At 41.7% G+C, this 13,198-nt stretch overlaps 1 long non-coding RNA gene across 1 annotated transcript in view; it reads left to right on the forward strand.

Annotated features, from left to right (window-relative positions):
• The first annotated feature begins 737 nt into the window (after positions 1-737).
• LOC129639139 (uncharacterized) overlaps positions 738-13,198 on the forward strand; it is a 36,734-nt gene continuing 24,273 nt past the window's right edge. The window contains exon 1 of the long non-coding RNA XR_008708217.1: positions 738-1,021. This is a non-coding gene — a long non-coding RNA (uncharacterized LOC129639139). The remainder of the gene's footprint in view (positions 1,022-13,198) is intronic.

Raw genomic sequence — 13,198 nt, forward strand, 5'->3', positions numbered from 1 at the left:
ATGATGGCTTTTGTATTTAATTTGGCAAAATTGCCCAATGACCTCAAGTATTCCAGTAACGTCCATGTAGCTACTGAATATATTTGCATGTGCATGAAAGCAGCTCTATCACTTGGTGCATTTGTGTCCTAGGGGCCCTGTCATGAATCAGCACAAACAGTGGCTGACAGCAGCACTAACTTATGGTCACGGGGCTGTAAGCCAGAAGGCTGAAGTGGAGGTATCAACAGGGGTGATCCCTTTTGGAGGCTCCAAGGTAGAATCCATTCCTTGCTTCCAGTGACTGTGGATGCTGCGTGGTATCCTTGGCTTGTGGCTTGCAGGACTTGAATCCCTGTCTCTTTTTTTTTGTTTTGTTTTTAAATTATTTATTTTGGGGGTTATTTATGTGTTATTTATTTATTGGGCCAGAGTGCCCAGATATTTGGTTAAACATTAATTCTGGGTGTGTCTGTGAGAGTGTTTCTGAATGAGATTAACATTTGAATTAGCAGACTGAGTAAAGCAGATTACCCTCCCTAATATGAGTGGGGCCCATCTAATCAGTTAAAGGTTTGAATAGTAAAAAAGGCTGACTCCTGCAAGTAAGAGACAATTCATCCTGCCTGACTGCCTTTGAACTGGGACATTGGATTTTTCCTCCTGTCTTTGGATTCAAATGGAAACATTAGCTCTTTCTGGGTCTCAAGCCTGTTAGTTTTCAGACTGGAACTACACTACTGGCTCCCTTGGCTCTCCAGATTGCTGACCACAGACTGTGGGACTTCTCAGCTTCCTTGGTTGCTGCTGCTGCTGCTAAGTCGCTTCAGTCGTGTCCGACTCTGTGCGACCCCATAGACAGCAGCCCACCAGGCTCCCCCATCCCTGGGATTCTCCAGGCAAGAACACTGGAGTGGCTTGCCATTTCCTTCTCCAATGCATGAAAGTGAAAAGTGAAAGGGAAGTCGCTCAGTCGTGTCCGACTCCTAGCGACCCCATGGACTGCAGCCCACCAGGCTCCCCCATCCATGGGATTTTCCAGGTAAGAGTACTGGAGTGGGGTGCCATGAATTCCTTATAATAAATCTCTCTCTCTATATATATATCTCCTCTTGGTTCTGCTTCTCTGGAGACCCCTGAATAATATTTTGTATGTATTCTTATAATGACTGTGCAATCCCTCATTCTCCCTACCTTTCTCAACATTCTTTCATAACCAATGGGACAAGATATGGAAGAAATTATCAAGTGTGAGAGGCTAGGTATGCAATTCTTGGTAATTTTCAAAGTATATATTTTCATTCTTGTTTACTTGAGACTAATGACACAACAACCAATGTTAAACTTTGTTTAAATCTATATTATCTAGTATTTCTCCTTTCTTTCAGCTCTGATGAGCTTTAGATTAGTAATCACCTTCTCATTTTTGAAACATTCTCTTGCACTTTTCTTTTAGTACACTAAGTTATACTGAAAAGCATAACTAAGTTATACTTCTGAGACCACTTTTGCATTTACTTTTTTTGTGGAATATCTCTCAAATCTTTCTCTTTTTCTCAGTCTTGTTTCTATAACTCTATTCCAAGCCCTGATCTCCTTATGCCTGGCAAACTTTAATAGCCTTCTGCTTGACTCCATGGCTCCCAGCTGGTCTTTCTCTGTGATTCTGTGATGCATTGGCATTGTAATGATCTTGCATCTTGGCAAGACTGTGATTTTAGAATTTTGGGGGCTCAAGCAAATAACAGAGACTGCCTAAGTTAGGGAGGTCAGGAAAGGAGTGCAGAACACACACATCAGCTTCAGTTGGGTGGAAATAGCCATCAGTCCTCAGGTGGATTGTCTGGCTGAAATGTAGTGGCTTAGGGTAGGAGTGGGGGTCCAGTACCCAGGCTGCAACTTATCAAGGATATAACTAGCATGCAGGCCTCCTGGAAACTCCCTATAATGGGAGGTTCATTGCTCCTAACACCCAGGTTGCAGTTTTTATCAGAGAACCCTCTGCTAATTAGCAGAATCTCCATGGGGAATCCTCATATGTTCCCTGTGCTCACCTTTCTTTGATGGTAGCACTAAGGAGAAATATGGGGAGAGGAGGGTATGGCAATTATTGTTCTAACTGACTAGCACTTTCCTTTTCCATATTCTCCAGTTTCTCTCCCTTTACCAGTTCTCCAGCCACCTTCAATTCTCTTTGGCACCAAGCAAGATTCTAATCCATTTTCATGGTTCCCTGAGGAGTGTCCATTTTATTACATGACACTAGTCCCATGGCTGCCTGGTCTGGGCACTTGAATCAAGTTGACCATTGAGTCCTTTCTACAGAGTTTCTGTATTTAAGATCAGAGAGTTAGTTCAGTTATCCCTCTTCTGGGTAGCTGGCTTTGTTAAAATGTGATGCTCTGGAGTCACTGGTGATAGTAGTGAGAGGAAAGAATGAAGTCATGCTGCAGATAGGAGTAGAGACAGGGGGCATGCAGATGAAAGGCTAATCCTATGGCTCAGGTTCAGTTGTTTCTTAGGCCCAGGGGGATTCCTGGCCTTTATTCTCTGAGAGAGTGATGATGATAGTTCACATGTACATCATGCTCCAAGCACTAGAAGTAATTTATTTGAGCCTTATAAAAACCCTATGAGGAAGATGATGTTACCATCCCCATTTTACAGATGAAGAAATTAAGGCATGGGGAGATTGGATAGCTTTTTAAAATTTTTTATTGGAGTATGGTTGCTTTGCAATGTTGTGTTCGTTTCTGCTGTACAGCAGTGAATCAGCTATACATATAACTATGCATATCATTTTCAGATTTTCTTCCCATTCACGTCACCACAGAGCATTAAGTAGAGTTCCCTGAGCTACTCAGTAGTTTTTCATTAGTTATCTATTTTGCATATATTATCAATAATGTATATATGTCCGTCTCAGTCTCCTAATTCATCCCATCCCCCTTCCCTCCCTTGGTGTCCATACGTTTGTTCTCTATGTCTATTTCTGCTTTGCAAATAAGATCATCTATACCGTTTTTCTAGATTCCACATATATGTGTTAATATATGATATTTGTTTTTAGGAGATTCAATAGCTTGCCCAAGGTCACAAAGTTAGGACTTGTACCCTTGCAGTCAGATTCCATGCTCTTGATATTATAACATAAATCCTTGTAGCATTTCTCGAAATCTGCTTTGCCTAAGCCAGTTCAAGTGCCCTACAGTCACCCCCAAGCAAGATAAAGAGGCTGATGGACACAATTACCTTTTTCTACAACCAACTTTAAAAGTTTAATTCTCTCTGGCTCTCACTTTTGCTGCCTCCCTTCTCCTTTTCTCTTTTCATTTCTTCCTTCCTTCTCTCTAGTTCACTTTGTACCTTTTGCAAGCTCATTTATTGACCATTTCCCCTATCTTCTTGATCATTCTCAGCAGCAGCAGGCAATAATATTGTCATTTTTCTATCTTTAAAAATCCTCTCTTGACTTGGTTTTCCCCTTCAGCTTCGGCCCCATCCTTTCATTCTTTCCTACACCCCCTTCAGTCAGGCTTTTGTACCCATGCCTACTGAAACTGCAAGGTCACCGGTGCCCTTCACATTGCTAGATCCAGCGGTCAGTTCTCATATTACTTGACTCCTCAGCAGTGTTCTGAAGCATTCACTCTTTCTTCTTTAATATGCTTTCTTCACTTGGCTTCTAAGGTGCTACACTCTCTTGGTTTTCAGTGCTCCTTTTCAGTATCACTTGCTTGCTTTTTTTTTTTTTTTTTTTATATTCCTGAACTTTTAACCTTAGCGTTCTCTTGGGCTCTGTCATTCCATTGGCAATCTCATTTAATTTCAAGACTTTAAATGCCATCTAAAAGCTGGTGACAATTTCGATTGTATATCCTCATCTTGGACTTCTTCTGACCTTCAGGTTCCTTTGTCCAGCTGCCTTCTTGAGAGTTCTACCTTAAAGAGAGAAAGGCATCTCAAAGTTAACACATCCGAATCTGATCCTCCTTCTCAAATCTACTTCTCCACAATCTCCCCCATTGCAGTAAATTCCAGTTGCTTACCCCAAGGAGCTTAATTCCTTATTGCTCTCTTTCCGTCATGTCCTATATTCATTTATTTTATATCTTCAAAATATACCTGGAGTCTTTCCATTTCACATTACTTCCAGTTCTACTACATGGTTCAAAACTACCTTTGTTTGTTTCTCACCGGGATAACTGCAATAGCCTCCCCCTGGTCTCCCTATTTCATCCCTTACCACTTACATTATACTTTCCACTTAGCATCCAGAGTGAGCCTTTGAAAATGTTAGTTACATTTCTCCTCTGCTCAAAATCCTGTGATGGTTCCATTTTTCACTCAGAATGAACTCCAAAGTCCTTATAGTAGCCTAGATTGGCCCACAGGATCTGGCCTGTTATCTTTCTCAGCTCATCTTTCCTCTCACCTTCACTCCTGGTATAGTGTGTTCCTTGCTGCTCCTTGACAACTTCAGGTAAGCTTTTGCCTCAGGATCCTTGCACTTGCCTAAAAAAGTTATCAGATTATACAGTAGCACAAGTTCTAAGTCTAAATTGTAGGGTTTCCATCATCAACCTAGTAGCAGTCATCCACATAACTCATTTCCTTATCTTTAAAAAAAGTCTTTGCTTGAATGATGTTTTCTCAAGTGTTCATTCTATTTAAAGTTTAATACCCCCACCATATTCCCTATTCTCTTTCCCTTCTTTACCTTTCCCCCTAGCACTTAGTACCTTCTCATATACCATATAATTTACTGAATTCCTGCTATGGGCTGAATTGTATCCCTGAAAATTTATATGCTGAAGCCCAAACCCCCACGTGATAGTATTTGGCGATGAGGACTTTGGGAAGTAATTAGGTTTAGCTGAGGTCATGAGGGTGGGGTCCTCGTGATGGATTAGTCTCCTTACAAAAATAGACACCAAACAGTCTGATTCTCCCCACCTCCTCTCCTGTTCTCCCGTGTGGGGACACAGTCAGATGGTTGATATCTGCAAGCCAGGAAGAAACTCCTCACTGGGGAAATGAATCAATCAGCACCTCGATCTTGCACTTTCCAACCTTCAGAACTGTGAGAAATAAATTTCTATTGGTTAAGCCACCCAGTCTATGGTATCTTATCAATATTATGGCAACCTGACCTGACCAACCTGGGCTGACCTGACCAACCTGGGCTTCCCTCATAGCTCAGTTGGTAAAGAATCTGCTTGCAATGCAGGAGACCCCAGTTCGATTCCTGGGTTGGGAAGATCCACTGGAAAAGGGATAGGCTACCCACTCCAGTATTCTTGGGCTTCCCTTGTGGCTCAGCTGGTAAAGAATCCACCTGCACTGCGGGAGACCTGGGTTTGATCCCTGGGTTGGGAAGATCCCTTGGAGAAGGGAAAGGCTACCCACTCCAGTATTCTGGCCTGGAGAATTCCATGGACTGCATAGTCCATGAGTTCGCAAAGAGTCAGACACAACTGAATGACTTTCACTCACGACCTGACTAAGAGAAACCCCCTCACTAAAAAAGCAAACTCAATAAGGTCAAGGAATATTCTCTGATTGTTTACTGTTGCATCATCCATGCCTGGAATAGTTGTGAGCATGTAGTAGACGCTCCATAAATATTTGCTGAGTGAATGAGTGAATGAATCAGATGTGGTCCGCGTACAGAGGATGACAGGTACATGGTCATACTACAAGGTAGACAGTGCTTAAGTTTTACTTTGGAGGTGAAGATAAAGGGTTATTGGGAGCTCAAAGAAGGGAGAAGTCATTCACCTATGGGAAGGGAGTGAGAGCAATCCAGGAGGGCTTAATGGAGGAGATAGCATTTGAGCCAGGACTTGAAGAATGGGTAGTATTTGGGTTTATGGATGTAGAAGGAAGCACATGGAGTTCAGTTAGGCTTACGTAGGGTGTGTGAAGTGTGGTGGAAGTGAGAAAGATTAGAAATGAGGTCTTTGGCTAAAATATGAAGATCTCTGAATGCCAGGTTAAAGTTTTTGCCTTTTTTTAGGTATGACATGAAATTGAGTGGATATGAAGGTTACAGAATTGGGTGTAAAAATTTGCGTCATAAATCAGTGATTTTCTCTAATTTAACTTTCAGGTCTTTACTCAATTGTTTCTTATATTAAGTTGTTTATAGGCTTAATGATATGGTTCCTAACCTACCACAGATAAGAAGAAAACAGGAAAAAGAGGGAGGAGACGTTTAATCTGAAAACAGGTACACCCAGGGAGAGAAGGGCTAGATGGTTGCTACAAGGCTGAAGATGGAAACCCTACAATTTAGACTTAGAACCTCTGTTATACTGTACAATCTGATAACTTTTTTGCTTCCACATTTAAATATTCTTTTAATAGCTTCTTTCTGATTACAGAAGTAATGCATATTCAACATAAGACATTTGGAAAACAGAACACCACAGAAAAATTCCCTTTGTGTCTACCATCTGGAAACAGCCATTGCTAACAGTGTGGCATCAGTCCTTTCTTTGCATGTGTCCACAGATGTATATATATATTAACATATTTTAAACAAAACTACAGCATGATGTACAGATATGAAGCAGACTACTTTCCTCACTTACTAAACATATCATGAATACTTCCCATATTGATGTAGGTTTTCATTGCTATATGGTATTCTCTTAGCCCTAATTTTGCCCATCTGGATTGTTTCTAATTATTTGTTATTAAATATCCGTGTGACATTCATCTTAGCACTTTTCTCTGCAATTTTTCAGGGATAGATTTCTAGAAGTGAAATTGTTAGAGTAACATATGATTGCCTTCTGAAAGGTTTTACTGTTCACGCTCACACCAGAAGAGAGGATGTGCCTGTTTCCTTATGCTCAGGATAGCATGAAGATTTTTTTTTAATGAGACCTTCTTCTATTTAAGTAAGAGGTTCATGTCTAAGTCCTCAACTCTTGTATTTCCTACATTGTATTTATAGACATACTGGGTGAAATATAGTTGCGTTTAGATTATTTAATTCTAAATATACGTTAAGATATTTTATATAATTGTTATCACAACACACAGCAGTAGTATAGCTTTAGTTATTCAGTCTTGTCTGACTCTTTGCAGCCCCACAGACTGTAGCCCACCAGGCTCCTCTGTCCTTGGGATTCTCCAGGCAAGAATACTGGAGTGGGTTGCCATTCCCTTCTCCAGAGGATCTCCCTGAGCCAGGGATAAAACCCAGATCTCCTGCTTTGCAGGCAGTTTCTTTTACCGTATGAGCTACAGGGAAGACACAACTCTAACCTTAAGGTGGTCAAACATCTCATTTTTCCTGGAAAGTCCAAGTCCAAGCCTTGTGTCTCATCAGAGGTAACAGTGGCAACACTGCCACCCTTCAAACTTTCTTAGTTTTGAGTGCTATATTTTATGGCCTCTGTTAAAATTTTTTATTTTTATATAATTTATATAATGGAAAAGTTACTCTCCATTTACAGTTATTGCAAAATAATGGCTATATTCCCCATGTTGTACAATACATCATTGAGCCTTTCTTATATCCAACAGTTTGTACCTCCCACTCCCCCACCCCTATACTTCTTCTCCCCTCACTCCCTACTGGTAACCACTATTTTGTTCTCTGTAATTCCACTTCTTTTTGGTTATATTAACTAGCTTGTTGTATTTTCTAGATTCCACATATAAGTGATATCATATAATATTTGCCTTTGTCTGACATTTCATTTAGCATAATACCATCTAAGTCTATCTATGTTGCTGCAAATGGCAAATTTTCATTCCTTTTCACGGCTGAGTAGTATTTCATTGTGTGTATATGTATGTGTGTGTGTGTGTCTTTTAGTCATTCATGTGTTGATAGATGCTTAGGTTGTCTCCATGTCTTGGCAATTGTAACTAAGGCTGCTACGAACACTGGGGGATAGCATAAACTTTTTATTTTGGCTGCATAGCATGTGGGACCTTAGTTCCCTGACCAGGGATTAAACCTGTGCTCTTTGCAGTGGAAGCGTGGAGTCTTAACCACTGCACAGCCAAAGAAGTCTAGTAGCATAAAGTTTTGTATTCATTTTCATTTTTGCTTAGCTTTTCCCTTTTGGGGGAAGTTTTAAAGGAACTTTCAGAACCAGGGGACTCAGGCAATCGCATCTGCTCTGAGGTTCCTGGTTGAGACCTTGGCATTATCTTGTCTCCTGAGCAGAGTGGTACCTTGAGGATGACTTTGCTTGACAACAGCAAATGCTGAAGCCCTAGGGACAGTGAAAAGTACAACATGATTGCCCTGTGCCAATATGCCAGGTGATCCCCGAGAACCATGAGCCAGCTGCCTGCATCTAACTAAAATTAGTTGAGTCTCAGCCCTGGGGTGAGCAAGGCACACCCTCAGTGTAGTGCTGCTTCCTGGCCAGGGAAGAAAGGTTCTTAGGGCTAAGAAGGGCAAGAGCCCATGGGGCAGGCTGTTAAAGCTGACATGTGTGCTAGTGAGTCAGTAGCTGACTGGATAGGTAAAAGATGGGAGCAGTACTTAGAAGGCATTTGTATTTCTTGGGATCAGTAGTATGTACATTCAGGGTAACATCTATTAGGAACCAATATGCATGTTGATGCCACATAAGCTGGTCCTGATATTTCACAGAGAAATGAAGAACCAGAGGGGCCACTCCATCCTACTCCAAGTGTCCACTTCTGGACCCATAGCCTTTATGTGAGTAAGACATACCTGCTTCCCTGTAAACGTCAGCTGGGATGCTTCCATTCCAGCCCACTGTCGCTACAGTGAGTTGCATGAGAATAGCTTGCTTTGGGAGTCGCACAGACTCAACAGGCTTCCTTTATTCCACTGCAGAGGACTGCCTGAGGCATGAGAACCAGCTGAAGCAGCTGCTGCTAGAGGCTCTGACTGCCTTGCTGGACGCAGCAGAGTTATGCTCAGGTGACCATAGAAAGTCTGATTCCAGACTGGCCTTGGGGCTTGGTGTCTGCAGTAGGTATGATTTTATTCTGTCCTTGTGCCTTTCTGAATGAAGGAGGAGGGAATCATGGGCTAACTGGAGGCAGAAAGGAGTAAATACAGTCTCCGGAGCGTTCACATGGGAGAGGATGGCAGCGAAATATCTCTACCTGTGCCTCCCGCCACCTTTGTCCCTCAGGACTCTCATGTGCTATGAGCCCTGCGCTGACACTGGCTTACCAAGTTGAGAACAGTGCAGATTCACTTTCTGAACACTGGCCAGAGCACATGCTCATCAACCTGGGCTGCTACAGGCTGAGGGACTCTGTCATGGCCCTACTTGGTTCTATTAGTTGAGCAAGAAAGAAAAGCTTAGCCAGCAATTCAAGCATCATCTCTCCCATCCTCTCATGGGACCCAGAGACTGAGTGACTTGCCTAAGGGCTTGGGGCCAGGGATAGAACCAAGGAGTCCAATTTGCTTCAGTTAGCTGTCTGATAAACCAAATTGTCACTTCATGGTAGTATTTCTCACTAGCATATTTGGGCAGAGGTTGGTGAATCTGACTGATTCCATTGATACACATCCTTCCTCATTAAGTGGCTAAAAGCAGCCTCCAGCAGTACTACCTACCTATGCTCACGCAGGCTCATCATTCTAGAAATGCCGGGGCTAAGAGCTACCCGTGGGACCACTAGATACAGATTACTCAGAATCTCAACTGTCTGAAGGGCTAAAAGTGCCTGCCCCCCTCTGCAGCATTTCTAGAATATTCTTTTCTCAGCAGTTTTCTCATAACTAATGTTTTTAGTTAATAGTTGTTATGATGATTCAATATGGTGCCATCACAGCAAGGTCGGGACAGGTCCAGCATCCTCTAACAGTATGGGAATGGATATAAAACATCCTAGAAGTGTTTTCATTTAAAATGATGTTTTAAATAAAAATTGATATTGGAAGGATGTTTCATGTTTCAGTTATCCTGTAAACTCAAGTACTTCAGTGTCTTCTGTTGCTGACTAAATAAAGCATGATTGTAATACTGGTGTGTGTGAAAGACAGAGGTGGAGGGAGAGGGAGCGGGAGAGGGGAGGGTAAAGGAACTTAGGTGAAAAATACTGAATTCAACATTCCAGGGTTTTCTCTTGGTTTGTATGGTTCTGGTCCACACAGTAGAACATATTTTGTTATTGAAACCCAGCAGTCTTCATTCTTAGAACTCCTCTTCAAACTCAAGGGTAGGTACCCTGTCATATTCATCCTTGCATTCCCTACTGGCTGGCGAAGCGTCTTGGACAAAATGACTTGAGCAACATTTGAACTGAAATGTTGAATTTCATGTCTGGAGGCCCAGCCACATGGAAACACACTGTTGTACTGATGTGGGTATGAAACTTTTTAAAAAAATGAGAATAAGATGATGTCTTATATTTTGTTTCTATTTTTTAACATGTTTAGAATTTGTTGTCTTTTTATGATTCCAACCACACATTGGACAGATGTCCTCAGGGACTTCTCTCCAACAATTCTCAGTTCCCTTTCCTGTGCCGCAACTGACGATTTGGAGACTAACATCTTGTGAATAGCATTTGGCTCGCTGTTTCCTAAATGCCGCACTTTGTGTTTGCTCACACTGAAGCTCATCTGTCACTTCTTCACCCAGAAATACAGGCTGGGGACCCTTCTGCCAGCTTTGCATTGACTTAGAATTTCACCATTTCAAAAAAAAAAATCAGTATTTCTACCATTTATAAAATTTACTGGTGCTATGTGATGGGCACTAATGTATTTAAGGAAATTAATCCTGGTCCCACTTTGGGGGATCTCAGTTTACATTTCATCAACCTCCTCTATGAGGAGGTTTTTTTTTTTTTTTTTTTTTTTAACTTAGAGACTGTAGAAAAAACTTAGGAAGCATGTGAATTTGGATGGAAAAAATATGTTTAGATTTCCACTGACCTCTAACTGAGACTTGGCATTTTCTTCCATTATAAATGCAGGCAAACAAAATGCGGAGGTATTAGCAGTACCTGTGATTTTTACATAAGTATATTATCACATCAAAAGTTATTGCATATTTTTGGAAATATTTATGTTCATGTACTTCAAAATTATAATGGTTATTAGAGCTGTCATTACTCATTGTTATTTAATATGTTACAGGAGCACATATGTTACTATGTCACACATGTGTTTTGATAGTGGTATTGACCTTTTTATTTCATGTATTTAAAAATATTTAATAGAAAAACATCTATTTCTGCTTTATTGACTATGCCAAAGCCTTTGACTGTGTGGATCACAATAAACTGTGGAAAATTCTGAAAGAGATGGGAATACCAGACCACCTGACCTGCCTCTTGAGAAACCTATATGCAGGTCAGGAAGCAACAGTTAGAACTGGACATGGAACAACACACTGGTTCTAAATAGGAAAAGGAGTACATCAAGGCTGTATATTGTCACCCTGCTTATTGAACTTATATGCAGAGTACATCATGAGAAATGCTGGGCTGGAAGAAGCACAAGCTGGAATCAAGATTGCCGGGAGAAATATCAATAACCTCAGATATGCAGATGACACCACCCTTATGGCAGAAAGTGAAGAGGAACTCAAAAGCCTCTTGATGAAAGTGAAAGAGGAGAGTGAAAAAGTTGGCTTAAAGCTCAACATTCAGAAAACGAAGATCATGGCATCTGGTCCCATCACTTCATGGGAAATAGATGGGGAAACAGTGGAAACAGTGTCAGACTTTATTTTTTTGGGGCTCCAAAATCACTGCAGATGGTGATCACAGCCATGGAATTAAAAGACGCTTACTCCTTGGAAGGAAAGTTATGACCAACCTAGATAGTATATTCAAAAGCAGAGACATTACTTTGCCAACAAAGGTCCGTCTAGTTAAGGCTATGGTTTTTCCTGTGGTCAAGTATGGATGTGAGAGTTGGACTGTGAGGAAAGCTAAGCGTTGAAGAATTGATGCTTTTGAACTGTGGTGTTGCAGAAGACTCTTGACAGTCCCTTGGACTGCAAGGAGATCCAACCAGTCCATTCTAAAGGAGATCAGTCCTGGGTGTTCTTTGGAAGGAATGATGCTAAAGCTGAAACTCCAATACTTTGGCCACCTCATGCGAAGAGTTGACTCATTGGAAAAGACTCTGATGCTGGGAGGGATTCAGGGCAGGAGGAGAAGGGGACGACAGAGGATGAGATGGCTGGATGGCATCACCGACTCGATGGACATGAGTTTGAGTGAACTCCGGGAGTTGGTGATGGACAGGGAGGCCTGGCGTGCTGTGATTCATGGGGTCGCAGAGTCGGACACGACTGAGCGACTGATCTGATCTGATGTGATCATAGGCTTCACCAGATTTCCAAAGGGATACATGGCACCAAAACTTAAGAATCTCTCCTTTACATTTTCTCAGCCATACTAGGCAGAGGCTGGAGCTGAAGAGAGTGGAAATTGGGAGGGCTCACGAGTCCTGCATTCTCACCCCAGCTCCACCATCCATGTAGCTGTGTGACCTAGGGCATGGCTCTTCTTCCAAGACTTGTTTTCCTTCATGGCAATAATGGGAAGGGAACCATTTGCCCCTGAGAGTGTTGTGAAGATCAGATAACACAATGTCTACGTACAGAAGTTGCTTTGAAAACACTTTGAAGCACAATATTAGGTATTCATTGGGGAATATTAATTAGTTAAGGTGGCAGAGGTCCAAAGGACTATTAATTTTATGGCAATCTAATATTCAAACAAGACATAGAGTGAACGCAGGTAGAGAGCAGTCTTTCTAATGCCCTACATCCCATTTTCCACCCAAATCTGAGATCATCTCCAGAAGGTCCTACAGCCTTGAGTGCTCATGTCTGCATGCGTGCCAAGTTGCTTCAGTCACATCTGACTCTTTGCGAGAACAAACGGAACCAGGCAGATTTGGGTTCAAATCTTGGACTTTGCCACTGACTAGCTATATATCTTGGGCAAATAATTGAACCTTTCTGAGCCTGTTTTCTCCTGTTACCATACTTCACGCTTCCAGACATTTGTGAAGCCTTCCTCGATGTGCTTTCTTGTACATAATTGTGTCCTTTAGCATCCCCACCAGAGTGTCCACTTTTGAAGGAAGAGATTGTATTTTGTTCCCATTTGAATTTCCAGGACCAAGGCTTGTACGTGTCACGTTCTCTATAAGGGCATGTGAATGTATGTACAATGTAGGGTTTATCACTACTTTTTACCAATTAGATTGATATGAAGGTTAAATAAGATATTG

The sequence above is a fragment of the Bubalus kerabau genome, chromosome X (genome assembly GCF_029407905.1).
Source record: "Bubalus kerabau isolate K-KA32 ecotype Philippines breed swamp buffalo chromosome X, PCC_UOA_SB_1v2, whole genome shotgun sequence".
NCBI classification, from domain to species: domain Eukaryota; kingdom Metazoa; phylum Chordata; class Mammalia; order Artiodactyla; family Bovidae; genus Bubalus; species Bubalus kerabau.